The following is a 21714-nucleotide window of genomic DNA, read 5'->3' as shown; positions in this document are numbered from 1 at the left end:
ACTGTTGCTGTACGCCACTCTTTGGGTACATATCCTGTAGTAAGGCTGAGATTGAACAGTAGTTTTATGTTTGGGTTTAGTTCTTCTTGGAGTTCATGTAGGACGCAGCCCGGGACACCGCCTGGTCCCATTGATGCTGTTTTTTGCTTTGGAGAGGGCGGCTCTTACCTGAGCATCTGAGATGTCAGGGCGCCAGCACTCTGCTGCGATAGATATTTGCCCTTTTGGTGGGGAGGGGCGGTTTTGTTTGCGCTGAACCAGTCAGCTAGGATGTTGGCAATGTCTGTGGGTTCAGTGTATTTTTTGTCATTTTGGACTAATTCTGAGCATATCTGGGAATTCCCACCCAGGTTCCTAACATAATTAAAGAAAGCCTTGTGATTATCCTTAGTGTCCTGTGCAATTTTTCTCTCGAAGCTGGCCTTAGACGATTTTATGAGTGCCCATAGTTTTTTGCTAATACTGATCAGAGATGCCTTCCCTTTTTGGGATTTTGCTCTATCATGTAGTAGCTTCCTCCTTCTATTGTATAGTTTGTTTATGGCTGGGGTCCACCAGACAGGACGCCTAACTTTGGAGGATTGGGTCTTGGGTTTATTTGGGATTGCATGATCCATGCATTCCTGAACGTGTTCATAGAATGCGTTTATAAAGGATTCTGTGGTCTGGGATGTATTTTCCACAGGCCCGGGGGCTTTGAAGGATTCCACCTCGGTTTTGAGGAGTGTGAAATTTGCTTTAGAGAAGTTTTTCACTGTGGTTTTCTGGGCAGGGGTTGGGATGTGAATATCTAGTGAGATTAGTTTATGGTCTGATCTTACCAGTGAGGGATACACTTCTGGTCTGGAGCAAAGAGTCCCCATGTTGGTGATGATCAGGTCCAGTATGTTTTCCCCTCTTGTGGGAGTGGCAACAAGTTGTTCCATAGCATTTGAGTTTATAAATTCTAGGAACCTTTGGGCTAGGGTGTTGGAGCTAGAGTAATGCTCCCAGTCTATGTTAGGGTAGTTGAAGTCGCCCAGTATAATGGTGTTTGGAGAGACCTTCATATTTTCCAGTGTTCACAGGAAGGCCAAGTGGGGTTCCCAGGTTTGGGAGGGTGGTCTGTAGCAGGCTATAAACTGGAAGGCAGTTTTACCCACTGCTAGTTGCACATGGATAGTCTCTGATGCTTCGTGCTGTGCCACCAACCTGGAGGTGTGGGTATCTTTGACAAATATTGATACTCCCCCTCCTTTTGTGGTTCGGTCCAAGTTTTGGGGCCGAAAAACATGGTATGAGGTATAACCTGGTAGTGCTGGGGTGCTCTCGGGAGCCTTGAACCAGGTTTCTGTTACTGCACAGATATCGATGTTTTCCATGCTAAGGAGAGTTTCGAGTGCATGCATCTTGAGGTTTAGACTTCTGGCGTTGAGTAGCATTACTCTTAGTTTCTTATCCCTTGTGATACCTATGGAGGTGGGTTTGTCTTTTGAGCCTTGCCTAAAAAAGGCACTATGGGGGTGTCAAGAGCCTTTGCCAATATCCGAAATCCCAGGGGTGACAGGTGCATGCCATCCCTAGCGAAGCATTGTGGCTTGTCGAGCATGTCATCCCAGGCAGACAGGCATTGGATCCCCTTTGAATGACACCAATACTTAAGCCAATTGTTGAAATTGATCATCTTGTCTTCATATTGTGGCATCATTCTTGGTGAGGGTAAGATGCTACTCAAGGTCAGGGTCATACCGGCCTGGGCTACATGCTCAGAGAGCTCCTCTATGTCTCTTTTCATGTAGTCCAGGGAGGTACGTCTCAGGTCATTCACACCAGCATGGACAATGACTGAGTCATATTTGTACTTGCCTTGGAGTGACCTGAGTGCTTGTGTTATGTGGCGGATCCTAGCACCCGACAGGCAGCTCACCGTGACCTTCTCCTTGTTCAGCCTGGTGAGCGGAACGTCAATGTGCCTGACAATAAAGTCACCTATTACAAGTGTATCAGGTGTGTTGTTTAGCCTTAAGAGCTGTGACTGTTCGGCACACTGGCTTTGTGAGCTATGTGTTGCACGTGTTTTGTTTTGGGGTAGCGGTTGCTTGGGTGTCTGCTTTGGAGGTCTCTGCTGCTTAGGGAGATTTTTATTTAGAACCTCCGAGTATGTTTTTGTGTGTTTATGTGTTTGGTTTGCTGTCGTGATAGGTCTATGTGAGACTGGAATTGTAGTGAGTGTGGTTTCCTTCTCCTCCTGACTGGTTACGCCAGTACTGAGTTGAGAGAGCTTAGCCTCCAGTTTGGCTATATGGTTGCATCTCTCACATGTGTTGGAATTTGTTGGGAGGAGCAGAGGGTTGTCTGTGTACATGAGGCAGTTATAACATTGCCTCAAGATTCCCAGATTCACCAGCTGGACCGGAGAGGAGATTGACAACTGACCTTTGGACATGCTAGAATAGTATTGGGAATTCCTTTATAATTGAAAAAAGGGACAATGGGGAACAAAGTACTCAAGGGGAGTTTGTGAGGGTGTAGTGCTTTTAATTTTTTTAGTGCTGACTTATATAATTGCTTTAGTGAGCAAGTGCCAGGCTTTAGAGTGGGAATAGGGTGTTTATTATGAGAACTAGATCAGTTCTAAGGGAAAAAGTGAAGAGCAGACTTTGTGGAGCCGAGAATGGTTTAAACCCAATTAAGTGGCGCTGCGCTATGCGCAAAATCGTGCAAAGCCGCACTAGCTGGGAAATAGGAAATTCACCCTGGGGATCACCTCTGTGGCTCTGCTCTACAGGGGCACAGGAAAATAATTTTCTTGGGTGGCAAATGCCAGGGTACCTTTTTGGCTAGACTTGTATAGGTCCTAGGGCCGATAGCCTAGTACCTACCTATGAACCTATGATAGTCAGCCAGCTGTCCCTAAACAGGCAGATAGGATGTATAAAGTGTCTCAGTCTTTTAAATGTTTATACACTATTCCCAATCCTGACTCAGCTGCTATAGCTTTAATTGACTCGTCTACTGCTAAGCACTGGGTTAATTCCAATCCTACTCCTTCTAATAAGGATGGGAAAATTAATGAGGTAAGGGAAAGAGTGTATACTTTTGCAACTCTCATTTTCAAAATTTTAAATTGTCAGGCTCATATGCTGAAGTTTGTTCTGACATATTGCGAACATATGAGGAATGTTTTCTCTGCAGTTTCTTCTTGTGAAGAAAAATCATCTTTAAATAACTTAGTTTCTTCTTCTTCACAGGTCACTGCTCATTGTTTGCAGTGTGAGTATGACTGTTGATGCTTCTTCCAGGGCTGTGGCCACTGGTACTGTTTTAGGGAGGTTTACTTGGCTGCATTCTCAGAACCTCTCAGATAGCATAAAACTGAGATGTTAAATTCACCCTTGGATACATATGTAGTGTTTGGCACCTCTGCTGCAGAGGTGATCAAAATCTGTGAAGAAAGAGGCATGCTAATCCAGGGAACCTCGAACATTTTTCAAGTCATGTGAAGGTGATTTTAACCAAATGATTACAGAGCTAAGATTATTTGTAAGATCTATTGGCTTGGATTTGCCACAAGGGGCAGATAATGCAACCATTAAGATTCTTACATTAAGTACATAACTTTCTTTTATGACTCTATGCCTGCACTCCCCAAATTTGACTTGTCTTTATTGTATTGTGGGATTATGACCCTACAACATGATGTTTGGCTGGTTTCTTTTAGTCTGGTACAGTGTCAAATAGTAAACCATGTGCCTTTTGGAAACTATGTACACCTGTGTGCTTACAATCTTACATCTTAAAACTGCCATTGTTCAGCTTTCAAGAAGCAAATTCTATGGGGCCCTTCCAGATGTACTAGTAAGGGTGAATAGTGGTACATGTTTTTTACATGTACACTTACATTATCATCAGCTGTTCAAATCTGAATGGGAGACCCAGACTTCTTTTTCCTTCCAGACTGGTATGTAAGTTACTTCTTCCTTGTAGAGTTCCTTTGGATCATCTTTATGACAGTTTTTTAAGGTGCAATGCGATTATATCTCTTTATGGTCTTTCATTTGAAGATGATGGAAAAAGACAACCATTCAAAGGGAAGGGTTTAGCTTTAATTTTTTCTCAGGAAGGGTATATCTTGACTGACACCTAGAGTAATGGCCTATTTGTAGGATGTTCATTCATTTATTCAGTCATTCTAATCTATTCTTGTATGTCATCAGTTACTTTTTGCATGCTGATACAACATCACTGGATTTGAACTTCTGCCTGCCTAGCTTAGACTTCTACACTAGTTATTGATTCATCAGAAAAAGTTACAAAAGGACTAGCCTAGGCTTGAACCTGGCACCTTTTGTACTAAATGCAAGGACAAACAGCAAGAGTCAACACAGCACATGATACTTTTGTTAACCAGATAGGCCTACTGGACACACAATCCCTTTTCAGAGGTGACCTAGGAGTAATGTTTGTTGAAGTGACATGCTCAAGGTCACAGAATATGCAAATTAGGGCTGATGAAATCAAACACTGTACCACAGGAACTACAACGCATTACGGCACTAATACAGGGATAGTTATTCACTCTCCAGTACCCATGACCTAGGTTGTGGCAGGGATCTATTGGATTGCCCATTCACCTTATCTTAGGGGAATTTAACTTACAGCTGTAGACAAGGTGTCTCTGTTTAGGGGGAAATAAACCTCTGAATATAGTGTAGGCTTATGCTCCTCTTATACTGGCATCCTCTTGTGTGCTTATAGGTGGCCATAGGTTTACCTTCAAAATGTCCTGGCTAACTTGTGCAACACTGCAATGTTCGAAAGTATCTTTTCAAAGATACGTATTAGAGAAAGTAAAAATAGTGAAGCCATAGACAGCGAATTGTAGTGTGCATTTGCTCTTGTGAATTTGGCATTTTGAGTGGAGATCGCACTATATTGGGGATCGGTAAATGTACCCTTTCCCTCACTGTAGTGCAATCTCAGAGTTAGTATATATAATTAGCAGGGGGTGTGGGGGAGTGCAGGTGGGCTTGCCCCTCTGCATAACAGTTGTCGGAGACATCCATAAGTGATGGCTGTTTCACTCAAAGTCGATTTTCCATGAGTGTCAACTTTCTTTGAGTACAAGGCTCACTCTTCCAAGCATGCTACATTGCCTTTTCTGACATTTTGAGTCAGGTAAATAAATAGTCACACAAGTGTGTTACAATATTTTAAAGGTAAACTTGGGTGTATGTCCTTTTAGGGGGTGAAACACAATGCTTAGTAATTAAATTCCAGAAATAATGAATAGTTCAACAGTAATCTATTTGAACGTCTACTAATTATGGTAAGTCACCTACACAACTGTACTATGCCACATACTTAATATTCTTTTATGACCCATAGCCAAGTGGTTGAGCAAAGTTGAATATGTTGTGCTTGTTTACAGAATGCCATGATCCATCAGGCATTGTTAAGAAGAAAAAAATACTTTGGTATCTGAAATCTCTTTGGTCCCAGCAACAACAAGTACAACTTGTTGCTTCTTTTTGAACAATCAACTAGCAAAATTCTGTTTCAGGACTCCATGCAAGAAGGTCTGGAAGACAGATGCCTTTTCTTTTCTTTGGACAGAAATGTTTCTGTATGCCTTTCTACCCTTTCTACTAATATCCAGTGGTCCTCTGAAGATTCAGAAAGAATCTTCCAAGATCACTGTGGTGAACCTTCTGGCCTGGGAAACTGTTGTTCCCCCTTGTTTTGGAAATGGTCAGGAGAAATTACCAAAAGCTTACTCGCAGAATGGATCTACTCACATAAGAGTAGGCTTTTTTCATATAACCTTACATCAATTATCTTCAAATAACTGCCTGGATGATAGAATCTTAATTTTTTTATTCACCTGTTTTCTGAGGATGTGTTAATGGAGGTATGAAAGCCTGCTACTAGAGAATCATATATTAGCAAATAGAAAAGGTTTTCTAGTTGGAGCCAACAACATAACTGGCACCTATTCAGGGTGTGTTGTGCTTTGTTGTCATTGGTTCCTTGCTCCCATCCATGGATGATCTGCACGAGACTTGGTGTGTGGGAAGGGTTAGGAAGATAATCAACAAATCCACTCACCCTGTCCAAGGCATGTACTTCCACCTTTCCTCAGGTAGGTGGTATCACTGCTTACACTGCAAAACATTTACACTGAACAGGAGCTTCTTCCCTCTATCCATAAGGCTGCTGAACCTGAACTGGGCATGACAGTGAATAATTAGATCAATATACCACTTGCTATGAAGTATCAGCTATAGTAATCACTCTGGCCAACTGCTTCAATAACTGGTCTTATGTTATTACTTCCTGAATGTGGAATAGTAAGGAGTGAGTAACCACTTCATACATGTGCAATATGAACATCAGAATAAATCATACTACAATTGATGAAGTGCAACATTCTAAGCAATCATAATGTGAAGTCATAGTCTTGCAATACCTATTGGTATAATACTGTCTAATGTCTTCCTGTCCAATTGTGGTAATTTATTGCATTGTTAATATTTTAATTATTACTGTATGTGCATTAGTCTTACTGTCATTGAAACTATGTGTTCATTGTTATATGTCTTGCACAGGGACCAACGCAACCTAATTTCGTTCAGCTTGCACTGCTGTGTATATTTGATCGACGATAAAGTTTACTTTGACTTTGACTCTGCTCTTACAACATTTGTGTGAGTTACTGTCCTATGGCCTTTCTTATTTCTTTATCAAGATTCATTTATTGTCCATTTCCACGTCTGCCCATGGATCCTCCTCTTTCAAGTCAGTCTCATGTCAAAATGTCCTTAAAAGTGGTTTTGCCTTGAAGCAAACTGGTGGCCCTTCCTTGGGATCTTAACTTTGTGTTAGAGAAGCTAATACTTGTTCCATTTAAACCAACTAATCTGGCTGACCTGAGGTTCTTAACATGGAAAACAGTTTTACTGATTGCTCTGACCTTTGCAAGAAGGGTATCTGAGTTATAAGCTCTTATAGTGAGTCCTACCTCATTTTCCATTTGGACAGGATTTCTTGGAGAACTGATCCTTCTTTTATGCCTAAAGTGGTATCTGAGTTTACTTTAAGGCAAACTATCCATCCCCTCATTTTCTTTCCTGAAATGAAAAGTGAGGGAGAAAGGATACTGCATACCTTGGATGTGCACAGGTAACTCAGGTACTATTTTGACAAAACTAAATCTTTTAGATTTTCAGATCAAGTGTTCATTTCTTGTGACGATTAGAAGAAGGGATAACCTCTGTCAAAACAGACTATTTACAAATGGTGGTCTAAGGCTATTACCTTTTGCTATACTCACCATGATACATCTATTTCAGGCAGGGTCAAGGTCTACCAGGGCCTTGGCTTCATCTATTGCTTTTTGGAAAGGGTTGGAGTTTAGAAGTATTCTAGAAGCTGCTACATGGTCTTCTGTAAATACCATTACAAACCACTATAAGCTAGAATCTTTCTCTAGGTCTAAATCATGCTTTGCTAGGACCATTCTCCAGGGGGTCCTAGACCCTTTTCCTTCCACCTCTCAAATATAGCTAGCTATAGTAATCTACCCATATAACTAAGGGTAATGCAGCAGTAAGCAATATAAAGAACATAGTACAAATGTTTAAGCTGAACTTATCATAACAGTAGATGTTTGAATGATAACTACTGCAATAGCTGCTCTCTCCCTCCACCCCCCCTTGTTTTTTGATGTGCTTTTTTATACCAGGGTGTGCAACATTTATTTTTTGTTATTCCTAGAATTGTTCTTTCAGGGCTCAGGCTCCCTCTCTCTCTGCTGGCAGAAAAGCTGTAAAGGGCTTTGCCCCCAAACTTGTCTTTTAATCAGCTCAGCTCAAGCTGCTTGACAGTTTGGGCACATTAAAGGTACCCTGAACCTTTGGAAGATGGCTGGCTGCTATATCCTTAGCAAGATGTAACCCATATTGCTAAGGCTACTACAGCAGTGATCATTCTAACACATGCTATTATGGTAAAATCAACTTACACAACTGTACTTTCATCTAAATGGATACCTCAAAAATCCTGTCACTCCCCCACTGTACCAAAAATAAGAATTATGATGATATGGAATCTAATAACTAGGTCATATGACAGCTTGCTTCAAATTCCAACATTGTATATATTTAGGCTATTTATTACTGATTGTTTGTAACAATAGCATGAAAAGTGGAACACTTTTTCTGTTTTGTATTACTGCTTTATATTTGGTTAAATCTGGTTGGGCTGTTGCTATGACAACTTTCGTGACACTTGCACTTTTATACTGTATGTTAAAACCTCAAACTGCTCATTATCACTATAAAGGATGTCTCAAAATTGAAGATAGAAAAACAGGCACTTTCCTTTGCTAAAATGCATTAAATTTCTGCACATGTATGGTCAGAACCTCAATCACATTGCTCTTTTATGACACCTTTTTAGAGCCATTTTATGTATAACAGACTACTCAAGACCGTGTAAAGACTCAGATGAACATATTAGGGCTAGAGTGGAATCTAACTTTTGTTCATTAGCCACAGTGTTTCCCTAACATCCATTAAACATTTGTAATGAGTATCATGTCCTGGCTTAGTGTGTGTGTCTTGCATGCAGTTAGTTAAATATACTAATTCCAGACTTGAACAGCTACTAAGAATACATCACACATCATTTCACTGCTGGTGAGCTGATAGAAACTTCATTGGCAGAGATTTTCAGTAGCAAAGGTTGAGTTGCACGTTAAAAGTTTGTAAGCCTAAATTAACAAACTGAAACTTGTCTACTTACAGGTAAGGTAACACTTATTTCTTTTTTTTTCATTATTGCATGACTAAAGAGAGCATTCTACTGGGGTTTAACATAGAAAAAGAATTCATGAATGAAAGCATGCGGTTGTCTTTTTATCTCTGTGTGTTTAATATCTTTAAGCAGCACCTCACGTAATATAATAAATAAGAAATTCTCCCTACAATTACACATTTTATGTTTTTCAAAGGAAAGGAGGTCTCATTACTGTATATGTCTTTAAAATGCCACAGTACCTCTGATAAATGTTAAACTGTAAAATGATTCCAGTTTTCTGAACAGTAGTTGTTGAATAGACTGACAATTAAAATAAGATCCAATTCTGGTTGTGCACATATTACCTTTGTTTTCTTTACTGGAAACAGAGCACCTACTAAAACATTGAATATCTTTCCTTACATTACACAGCCTGCACAGTAATATTTTCATTAGCCATAGCAGGAAATTACGTTTGTTAAATATTTTAATTTATATTCTGTATTTTAAGTCACATGCAGTCAGGAAGCTATGTCACTCTATTTCAGGAACAATGTTCGTATTGCAATGCCATTTATAAAATATTGTATGCTAAACAAAAGATGGTATAACATAAATGTGCAAAGAATGCATCTTAAAATTTGCTTCTTCTCCAAACTTCATATGACACTAAATGCTAATTACTGTAGTAGACACAAAAAATGTCTTTTAAGAAGTATAAACTTGCTGAAGTATAAATAAGAGGAAACACTTATAAATGTTATATTAAAAGACAGGGATTCATTCAGCTCTGACCAGTTCCAGTGCAGGAACACACATAATTCTCAGCACTAGATCAGAATGTGAAATGTCAATGATTACCAGTTACAAAAAGTAAAAGTAGTGTAAATGCCACCTCGTGTCTCCTCTGAAAAGGGACCTAGTCGGGCTAACCCAATCAACAAAAGATGACTTAATAAATTTAAAAAAAAAAAGAGTGAGTAAGTCTGGACAAAAAATTCTCCAACAGGTATGAATACTGGATTTTCTTTTGAAAACTGGCCATATTAGATTATTGTCCAAAAAAGTACCTTAGAGTTACTAAGATGGATCTGGTCACTGGAATGAGATAAAACATCCTCTTACTTGTTAGGCAGTAACAAAGTCATTCAAAAGGTTTGTCATCTTTTCCAGTAGCTAAGTTCAGTAACACAACCATAAGAGAGGGAAAAGAAAGGTAAGTATGTTTTGCATTTTGTCTCAGTGTGAATCATAAAAATAAAACTTTATTTGCAGCACATACCCCTTTAAAATAACTTCGGCACATACATCTCTGCTTGGCTGAGTACACATCTATGAAACTAAGAAACTTCTTTGAATCAATGTAAGCTTCAATGTGTATCCAATATGTGTTTTTAATTAAATATAATGGGAAGTACACTGGCTTACAAAATAAAAATAAAAAAAAGTTTTTTGAGTTTATAGAACTGTCACTTGTTTCCTATTCTGACTGCAGTTTTTTTTTTAGGACTGAAGTTAGTAGATAAAAATAAACATGCACGTATGCAAATGTGCACATCCTCACCCCCATATACATGCTACTGTATCATATTCCACAGCAGAATACTGGCTGCTATATGTACTACAATATCATAATTCCTCAAACACTCATTGTCAAAATGTCAACCTGTCAGTTTACCCATAAGATCTGGATGCAAACATTATTTTTAAAATTAATGAAATTGCTTTGAAAGTTGACTACCAGCCTACATTAATGACTGTTGAGTTTTTTTTTTCACAGTAAGATATGATGGCCAATCACAGATTTGTGAATAAAGTGTAAGGGAAATCTTGTTATTGTTCTGAAAATCTGAAAATTATGTAGTTTCATTACAAACAGTTTTACTAAAGGAACTTCTGAAGTAGCCAATATGCTGAATGACAGTTTAAGTGAGTTTAGGACTTTTACTGTTTATTGTTAATAACTTTCATTTGATTCACTGGGAAGTTTACTTTTAGATTTTTTCATAGAGACCTAGTGTGTTAGGGATGTAGCAGGCTACTGTTTTTCACTTACTAAAATTGTATTTACAGTTTGATTTCTTTAATTTAGGCTGGATAGCTGTGTTGCAGACAGGATAGAGGGATGATTTTTTGATTAGTTATGATATAGGTAACCTTTGCCATTTCTCCAGAGATGTATAACCAGAGAGTCGGTATATTTAATTAAATGAGGTATGTAAGTGCAAAACTGCTACCCTGAGAATGAAAAAGAGTTGTTTTATAATGATTTTGATGGCAGTGGCTTTATCCATTGGACTGAATTGGTTCAACAGATGGCATTTGTTTGTTAGGGTTTTGATCACTTGTCCATTAATCTTGTGACTTTAGTCTGAAAACCATTGGTGGTTCTTGACTCGTCCAGAGAAAGAGAGACAGAGAGAGAGAGAGAGAGAGAGTGAGCAAGCATAGGCTGGTCACTGGTCAAGGGCAAATTTGAAAGAAACTCCAGGAAGATTTTTGAATTATGCAAGAACGGAAATGAAAAGCTGCTCAACATTACCCCGTTAATGGTTCTGAAATGTTGCAGGGGAATTCAAATGGTACATATATATGTATATGCATATATACACACACACAGACACACACACACACACACACATATACATATATATATATATATATATATATATATATATATATATATATATATATATATATATAGGAGCCATTTATAATCTCGAAATACTGAAATGTCGAATTTCAGTATCTTGAGACTATAAACCCGAATGTTTAAAATAGCGAAAGTTCATAATGAATTTGAATATCTCGGATTCGCGGTTATGGCCTTATGCTATGTGATGCTCGGGATTGTGTGTTTATGATGCAGGGTGCCGTGTGTTGATCTAGGTGTTTTGTCAGGTAAGTGAGTGTTTTGTAAGGGATTTGAGTGGGGGTTAGAGTGTGTTTGAGTGTGCTGATATGTTTGATGTGTGTGTGAGGGACTGGAGAATGTGCGTGTGTGAGTTTGCTTTTGTTTTCTGTTTGTGTGATCTTGCAGTTAGTATATATAAGTAGGGGGTTATGGGGGTGCAGCCCCCCATAGGGAGGGGTGCAGGGGGGCTGGCCCCCCTTCTTATGTGTGTATGAGTTGTGTATGTGTGTAGTTTTTGTTTGTTTATGTCGTGATGTGGGTGTTGTAGTGTATGTATGGTGTAGTGTATGCGGTTTGTTCGGTGTTTTGAATTTCGCGGTTTTGGGTTCGGGGTTTTGTAGTTTCGGTGTTTTGTGGATTCGGTTTCATAGTTTTGAAATGCTGAAATTCGATGTTTCAGTATTTCAAGATTATGAAGTGAATATATGTATATATATATATATTTATATATATATATATATATATATATATATATATATATATGTATACACACACACCAAATGTCTGAACCTGCAGTCCCTCTCGTACTTAGCAGGATTACTATCACAGCAACACATCATCAGTAGGGTAAAACTAATCTGTCTCATGATGGTGTAAACCCAGCTCACATTCCCTGTTAGTGGGTGAACAGTCCAACGCTTGGTAAATTCTGCTTCACAATGATAGCAAGAGCCAACATCAAAGGATCAAAAAGCAATGTCACTATGAACGCTTGGCCACCACAAGCCAGTTTTTCCTGTGGTAACTTTTCTGACACCTCCTGCTTAAAACCCAAAAGGACAGAAGGATTTTGAGGCACCATTTTCACGATCTGTATTCATGCTGAAAATCAAGATCAAATGAGCTTTTGCCCTTATGCTCCATGGGAGGTTTCTGTCCTCCCTGAGCTCACTTTAGGACACCTCCATCACTCTTTGACAGGTGTATCACCCCAGTTAAACTCCCCACCTGACACTGTCACGAGAACGGGTCACGCCCAAATACCCGGGTGCTTGGAGCCAGAAGCGAGAGCCCCGGTGGGGCTTGCCTCCCCCCCCGCCTCACTGGCTAAGTGAAAAAAACATAAGAGTAGTAGTATTTCACTGGTGGCCGAGGCTACTTATTCTACACCCCTCATCTCTCTTCACAGTGCCAGGCTAGAGTCAAGCTCAACAGAGTCTTCTATCCTACTGATTCTGCCAAGCCTGTTCCCTTGGCTGTGGTTTCACTAGATAGTAGGTAGGGACAGTGGGAATCTTGTTCATCCATTCATGCGTGACACTAATTAGATGATGCATTTGTCTACCTTAAGTGAGTCATAGTTACTCCCACTGTTTAACCATGCTTCATTGAATTTCATCATTTCGACATTCAGAACACTGGGCAGTAATCACACTTGTCTCGGGCCTTCACAATGCTTTGTTTTAATTAAACAGTCAGATTCCCCTGGTCCCCACCAGTTCTAAGTCAGCTGCTAGCTGCTGGATGATGAGGGATGCTGGATGGGACCAATGCTTGCCACAGCTGGGACAATCCACAAGAAGGGCCTGGCATGCATCCAGAGTCACCACCGCCATCCCCTGGGCACCCCCCCAGGAGGGGGTGAGGCGAGGGGGTGACACCTTATCCATTTGTGGTGCATGCCAAGCCCCACTTCACACCCAAGCTTGACTGACCCAGCCCTTATAGCCAATCCTTATCCCAATGTTATGGATCTGGCTTGCCAGCTTCCCTTACTTACATTGTTCTAACATGCCAGAGGCTGTTCACCTTGGAGACCTGCTGCGGATATAGGAATGGCCCATATAAGCTCAGGGTTGCAAGGGGGTTTCGGCAATAATGTTTGACCAAACAGCATTCAATTTAAAGCCATTCTGAGACTCAGCTTGAATGCAGAATATTTAATGTATGGCTTCGTATGTCTTCTGGTACAGACTATCATTTCTGTTATACTTCCCTCAGCAGGATTTGTTCAAATATGACTCTCCAATACTGCACACATTGCCCAAAATGGGTTCTTACTACCTATCTATTAATATATGTATATATATGTATGCATTTATATAAACATATCTATTTAACCTAGCTATAAAGACACACACACAAACACACACACACACACACACACACACACACACACACACACACACACACACACACACACACACACACGCACACACGCGCACACACACACACACACACACACACACACACACACACACACACACACACACACACACACACATATGAGTTCCCTGTAGATGGTTGACAGATGTCTGAGATCGCACAATCCCCAAGAGTGTGGAATATGTCCTTACCCTGTGTTTGTGTGATCTCCGAATTGGAATATATAATTATAAAAGGCTATGAGGGAGTACTGTCCCAAAAATAGGGAGTGCAGCGGGACTTGCTCTCCCTGTAAAAAATGATGGTTTTATATTTGTTTTAAGTTTTAAAATGTTTGCGTGCACCAAGGCTGTTTTGTGGCACATACATATGGGGGTGTCAATGTCGGCATTTTAGGGTTGACATTTTGTCCATCAATGTTAAGTGCCTTGGTGCTTTATGTATATGTGTGTGTGTGTGTGTGTGTGTGTGTGTAGATATGTATATACATATATATATATATATATATATATATATATATATATATATATATATATATATATATATATATAAAATATATGTGTGTGTATAAATAAATATATATATATATATATATATATATATATATATATATATATATATATATATGTATATGGGTCCTGGTCTTATGATCGAAAGTACGTTTCATCGAAATGTGCATGACCGAAGTCACTTTCGCAAAAGTGCATTTTGTCGAAAATGCACTTTTGCTGAAAGGTAAGTAAGCAACATGTACTGTTGATTGTACAACTAAGCTAACTGTTGCTTAGATTGCGGTACAGTGGAGATAAGGGAATATTCCCTTTTCCCCACTGGAGTGCGATCTCAGAGTGAGAATATTAAAGTAGGGGGTGTGCGTGAGTAGTGTTTTATTTTTTTAGTTTTTTGGTGGTTATTTATTTATTTTGCGAAAGTGCATTTTCAATAAAATACACTTTCGTGAAAGTGAGTTCGATGTACGTTTCGATGAAATGTACTTTTGATGGATCAACATATATATATATATATATATATATATATATATATATATATATATATATATATATATATAGATGTAGGACGTTTGCTCAAGTGAGCAAATGTCCAAATCCATAATAACTGAACACACTTTAACAAAAGCACTTTTATCGAAAAAGCGCTTTCGTTAAAGCGTGTTACAAAAAAAATATATAAAATGCTACATTTACATTTTAGCAGGGATGCTTTGCCTCCCTGCACCCCCCCCCACTTTAATATTTTCCCTCCGAGACCGCACTACAGTGGGGAAAAGGGAAATTTCCCTTACCTGCACCGTAGTACAGCCTCGGCAACAGGCTTACTTACACGAAAGTGCTTCTTCGGTGAAAAGCACTTACGCGTAAGTATGCCCGGCCGTTTGGGTTTCGGTCCGAGTGAGCAAAAGTCCTGGATCCATATATATATATATATATATATATATATATATATATATATATATATATATTAAATTAAACATTATGTTTTTGGTGTCCCTGCACACTAAAAGCATGGTCTGACACATATTTTGAACCCTTCTTTAGATATGATGGAGTGTTGATATCATACTGTAGAGAGAAATGTTACAGCAGAATTCTTAGATAGTCATTAAGCATGTAGTCCAGGAGTCCATTAAGGAGCCTAGCCTAAATTCCCAGTTATTTTGAAGTATTGTCTGCTTAAGGGATTTTCTGAAAGGCTAACAATAGGCTAATGAAGGAAAAAAGATTCAAACTACTTACTTGGCTTAGGAAGTAGATCATTAACAAGTCAGAGCTCTAGTCCTCTGCATTAACTGCCATTTGGAAGTTTTAGCTTCTTAAAGTACAGTAGGGATCAGGGGGACTGAAAATTCCAGTAAAATGCTGTTGCAGTGTTTGCTTTACATTTCCCAGGGCATACATCTCAAGTGTCCAGATTTTTGCAGAATGTCTAGATTTTTGTCTCATATTTTTAGTCTGTTCCTCTTAAAATTGGAGGTTTTTGGAGAAATCATTGAGGGTTGATGAAACTAAATAGTGGCATATATTTGAGTTTAAGACTTCATGCCCTTTAGAAGAATGCATGCCAATGCAAGACCTATTATTCTAACAGTTTTTCTATGTTCATGAGAGAAATATTTAAAATCTGACCCTGAGTTTAGGCCATTGTTCACTCCTCCCATTAGTTTTAGCTTTGCCCAGATGATTTGTTCTAAGAGGTTAAGAGGTATGCCTGGGGGCTTTCAGAACTAGTTCAGTTGGTCTTTCTCTTCAGATCAATCATGGTTAATTCACAAAATATCATTTAACTAGTAGTCACTGGATTTCTTTGACCCTTCTTGCTCTCAAACAGCTTTAAACCATTACCAGCATAAAAGTTAATTTTATATAGCACTGTCCCCTCTTAAAAAGAAAGTCAAGAGTGTTGAGCAGTAGCAGGCCACAGCTTTAAAGCAGAATATACATAAAAACTTGTAAATAATCAAGCTGTAGACATGGTAAGGGGCAGAAGCTAAGATGTTTTTTCTTTAAAAATATTGAACCAATGGCATTGGAACTTTGTGTTTTTAAAGCTGTTTGGGATATCTGATTCTGTGTTTTTTTTTTATTTATCCATTTCCTCAGATGTCTTGGTCACCCCAATGCTGTTTGTTTGATTTCAGGAAGAAGGGGATGTACACAGTAGCACCAAAACATGCATAAAACAGCAGCACCACTGTGTTTTGTTGCATAAATGAATGTCATATCGGAGGTATTTCACATGTTTCAAAATAGATTCTATATGCAAACCAAGGCAGCATAAGATGATGCTTTGCTAAATCACTGTTACTTGACATTATGGAGTCCTTAGAAATTACCTTTTCAGTGTATAAAGTCCGGCTTTTATGCTGCCTGGTTTCTGTCACATTCCCAAAAGCAGCCCTCATCTTATCCTAATGCTGTTGTTTAACATGATTTAAAGAACAGATTTATTGATCTCCTGAATTTCTAGTTCACAGCTGTTTCCAGACCTTCTTTTGTTCACACCATATTTTCCCTGCCTTCCAGATGGAATGCCATATGCTTAATTTTATTTTGAATTTGACCTGTTGGGAGGTTACTTTAATGGATACTTCATTGTCTCTTCTAAAATTTATTGCTGTTATTTAAGATTTAGGGACTTGTAGCAGCCTGTTGTTTAGTGTACAGAGCTGGGAAACAGACTGATTCTTCCAACAGACCTAATGATGCACACACCTGCTATCAGTATATTATTTAATGGTGCAAAATGTGATATAAAATTAGGCAACAGAGTAACAGACATTTCTTGTTTATCAAGGACTATAACAAAGTGGTTATCATAAAAATCAATATCCACAGTGCAGTTAAATACCATATAGTATTACAAGAGAAAAAATGCAACACAAATATAAAAAATATTACTATGCTCTCAGCTGATTAAAGTCAAAGTTATTCTAACTGCAAAATATAGAATTATTGCTGGCATTTGCATCATAAAATGTAATTTTCATAATATTCTAGTATATTCATCTTTCCTCTCTTATTACTAAGACTTATCCATAAAAACACATTTTACATATTTACCTTGACACATTTGCTCCATTGTCTGTTCTTTTTGCAGACATTTCTAACATCTAACGTTTTCTCTAGAACACAGATTCCACATCTGCATAACTACGGTGTAAGAGGAAGAGGAAGAGACGACGTCTGCAAAATTAAAATCTGTTTTCTTTATGCAGATAATTTCTGTTATATCTAATATGAGGAATTAAATGCAATATGCATTTGAGCTATACTATGAATTGTGTTTGAATAACCCCTGGTGGCATATGGACATTTTGATAAAAAGAGAGTCAGATTTCTTTAATAACTTACTGGATACATTTTTACTACTCTAGCCCTACTGCATCATTTTTTGAAGGCATTTCGATGCAAGCAAAATTTCCATTCTCAAAGTTATATTTTCTGACTTTTTTTCTTATAAATGACCCCACCATACCCACATTAAATCTTAATCATCCTTAAAGCATTATAGTTAAATTTCACATAGTTACAAACTGTTCTTAAACATCCTAGTCTTCCAGACGTATATGCATAGCAACATAGAAAGACACACACACACACAAACACACACACACACACACACACACACACACACACACACACACACACACACACACACACACACACACACACACACACACACACACACACACACACACACACACACACACACACACACACACACACACACACAAACACACACACACGCACACACACACACAGCCTTAGTGATATGAAAACTGAGGTTGAAAGTCATCATATAAAGTCAGAAATGTAAGCTTTTGGCAGCGTATAATAGAAGCATGACCCACATTGTCTGTCCATTTGTCCAAGCTACTATGTTATGTGTATTATTGTATTATGTGTATGTTATGTTATGTGTAAAACATCTATACTCTCCTACCTCATCTCACCATATAATAATTTGAAACAACTACGTTCTTCTAATAAATTACTTATAAAAATTACCAAACCCAATAACTCTTCAGGCGACTCTCTCTTTTCCAACTCTGTTGGAAAGAAGTGGAACAAACTTCCCTCTGATATCCTAGCACTGTCTTCTCTCCCACTTTTTAAAAGACAACTGAAACTTCACCTAAAGAAATACTGGCTTTGCTCCTGCAATAAACCTGACTAACTCTGTGTCCTCCTCTCTATCTGCTTATGTTCCTTATACCTATGATATGATTGCCCTATTGTAGGATCCACTGAGAAATAGCTTATCTGTTACATACTAAACAAAAAAAAAAAAATTATGTTATTCTGCACATCTCTCTACATTTACTTTTAGTTAATGCTGTGATTATGCTGTTCTATTTTGCTCTGTTTATAATGTTTTATTTCCTGTACTAACTACCTCTCCACTTAATATTGTATTGTATACCTCTGTTTACTGGAGCTTTTCTCCCCGGGCCTCTACTGAAAATGGACATATATCCAGCTAGACTAGCCTGGTCATCAAATGTAAAATAAAAATAAATAATAAATAAAATAATAAATATTGTACTATACTGGGAATTACTCTACAATATTCTCATTCATTTGTTCATTCATTTTTTAAACAACTTTTCCTGTTGAGGACTGTAATGGCACTTCCTCATCTCCAGGAATAATCTCCAAATCATCCATTGAGATCCATAGATATTCCGAGGCAAAATGAGAAATATAAACAAATACTGGGCTGCCATGGAGTCGCCTGTCAGTGGGATGTACCTGTAAACTTTAAATAAGAATCATCTAGGGACATCCATGAAGAGTGTAAAAAGGTACACAAACCAACTTCTTGGAACATGAAGGAGCAGTGAGTGTATGTTAACAGCCATCCAAACTGCCCGGCTCCATAGTTTATCAAGGAAAATGAGCCCAGTTACCATGTAAAGGCACCTCATTTCTGCCACATGACCAAGAATCACATGAGCCACAACGTCTCCCTTTCAGTTATCACACAAAACTTATGACAATAAGTGAGGACAGAACATACACTAATGGGTAAAGTGAGACAGGCCGGAGTACTATATGCTTCATCATAACAGCAAAAGCTAAGCACTTCTGTGAATAATTTAAGGAACTCCTTCACTACAGGTCCCCATTGTTGTCCTCCATTTCCAAGCTGCAGTTACCTACATGTCACCAGAACACACAGCAGACTGAAATCCAAAGTGCTGTGATCAAATAAATCTCTGACAGTGAAACTACAACCACTGCACTCCCCTAAAAACAAGTCATAGGCTTAGTGAAATGCAAAAAAGAAATTAACAAAAAAAAAAGAAAATAATTTTTGAAATAAGACTTCGTACATCCGAATCAGTGGTGTTAAACTGCATTATTCCTGAAGAAGTATTGATTTATTTATTCATTCATTTGTTAAATGGTAAAGTGCACTGATCATTGTGAACATTTTTCACTCATGATACTGTTGCCTTCTAATGAGAATGAGGATACATGGGTCACCACTCCATGGAATTTCAGTACTCTGCATCAAACAGGTGCCCTGGGATCTTTAATGGGTGTCAACAAACTAATGATATGCTCCTTCATATGCTACTAATATGTTATTCTGAATTTCTGCCTAGAAATATCAAGATCGGGGTATGTCAGAGATTTCTCTTTTCCTTTCAATAATGTAACATCAGACTTTGTATATTTATTTATTTATTTATTTATTTATTATTTATTTATTTATTTACTGGGAAAGTCTGACTTGGATTGAAGCCAATTTTCAGGGGAGGCCCGGAGAGAAACATTCCAGATGTATGCCTTTGGAATAAGTAGTAGTGGGTGTGGGGAGTAGCTTCCTCCTTGCTAGTGATGTAGTCAGATTACCCCCCTTTAAAAACACTTTTATTACTTATTTTTAAGGTTCGAATGTGATTTAGAGTCAAGCAATTCTAGTTATGTGACTCGATCTGAAAACAGCTGGAATTTCAGTAGGGAACCTCTTTAACATTTGCCTAATCTGACCATCTTGGGCTGATGGGAACTCCATTCATTATCACATGAGAATGATGGTACTACACATACATAGTTCATGGCAGCTGCACTGATGATTCAAAATTCTACCGACATTTTAGTGTTACAGAGTAAACCTACGTATGAAGTGTCGGACATAGCTAAATTCTTCTCGTCTTCCAATATCAGCAAATATACAACTTGATTTTTTTTTATTTTCCTGCACTGCATATATTCTCCAGATGTTACATTGTAAGCCACACCTCTTTTACTCCTTCTGTCATTCCATTTTACTTAACTTGGATAGCCTAGCTGGGTAGAACACAGTTTCATCAAAGACCTGGGAAGGAAAGCTGTAAATAATATACAATGAAGGAAGAACATTAAATGAAAAAGATAACAACTGCAAATAATATACAATGAAGGAAGAACATTAAATGAAAAAGATAACAACTACACTACTTTGCAAATAACGTATCACACAGCAGATCGGGGCATGTTTTTAACCGATATTACTTTCACCATAGAGTATGACATGCTTGTGAAAAATAATAAGAGAAGGACCACCCTAGGTGGCATTCCAGCCATTGTGTTGTGTTGCTTAGATTTTGATATATAGACAATTATTTATATATATTGCTGTACTTATTGAAATGTGGATTAACAAAATAAACGCTGAGTAATATAATTATAGTGTGAAGTATTATATTGCTACAATGCGAGTTGGAGCACTTATGATTTGAGCTTGAGTTCAAAAACAGGTGTTTAACAGACTTTCTGAGGACTGATGAGTTGATAACCTATTTACTCAGAGTAGCAGCAAGCATGATAAACAGGAAAATTAGGGGGAGTATACAAGAGATGGTAGTGGGGGGTACTGGTCAGTATGAGATGGGGTGGTAAAGCTGTCTCTGCAGAGGCACCAGGGTTAATATAGTTGCATGAGTAATGGTGGTCAGATGATGTTTTTACAGATGTGTGTCCTAATGTGATGACCAGGGACCTGGATGAAGTATAAGACTGGGCATTTATATCTGAATACATTATATGAGGTAGGTTTTTTCCAGACATTTGAGATAAATACAGTGAAGGTGGGGTCAGCATGATATTTGTTGATGATGTTAGGTTTGATTATAAATTGTTTGGAGGAACAAAGAGAGAGCAAGTGCCATAGCAAAGGTGGGGTGAACATGGCAACTGCCCCAGGTTCAAACTTGGAGAGAGTACTGAACACTGAAAAAGTTTGCAAGCTTACAAGCTACCACTAATTGATTGCAATTGTGATGGTTTATCAGATGGTTTGTAAGCCATACTGCTATCCATTGATCCTTTGTTTTAAGGTAGTTTCTTTTCACGGAGGGAACTAATTCAGATAATGCCGAGTACTTTGTTCACTGATGTAGGGTAACA

General features: G+C 38.3%; 1 protein-coding gene across 1 annotated transcript in view; it reads right to left on the bottom strand.

Moving 5' to 3' along the window:
- Positions 1 to 21714, bottom strand: part of LOC122797191 (unconventional myosin-Id-like) — a 2023191-nt gene that overhangs the window by 310603 nt on the left and 1690874 nt on the right. The gene's annotated exons all lie outside the window — the stretch shown is intronic.

Source organism: Protopterus annectens, chromosome 3.part0 (assembly GCF_019279795.1).
Source record: "Protopterus annectens isolate FY-2018-M chromosome 3.part0, PAN1.0, whole genome shotgun sequence".
NCBI classification, from domain to species: domain Eukaryota; kingdom Metazoa; phylum Chordata; order Ceratodontiformes; family Protopteridae; genus Protopterus; species Protopterus annectens.
The sequence above is the reverse complement of the archived record's forward strand: the minus strand, read 5'-3'. Positions and strand labels throughout refer to the sequence as shown.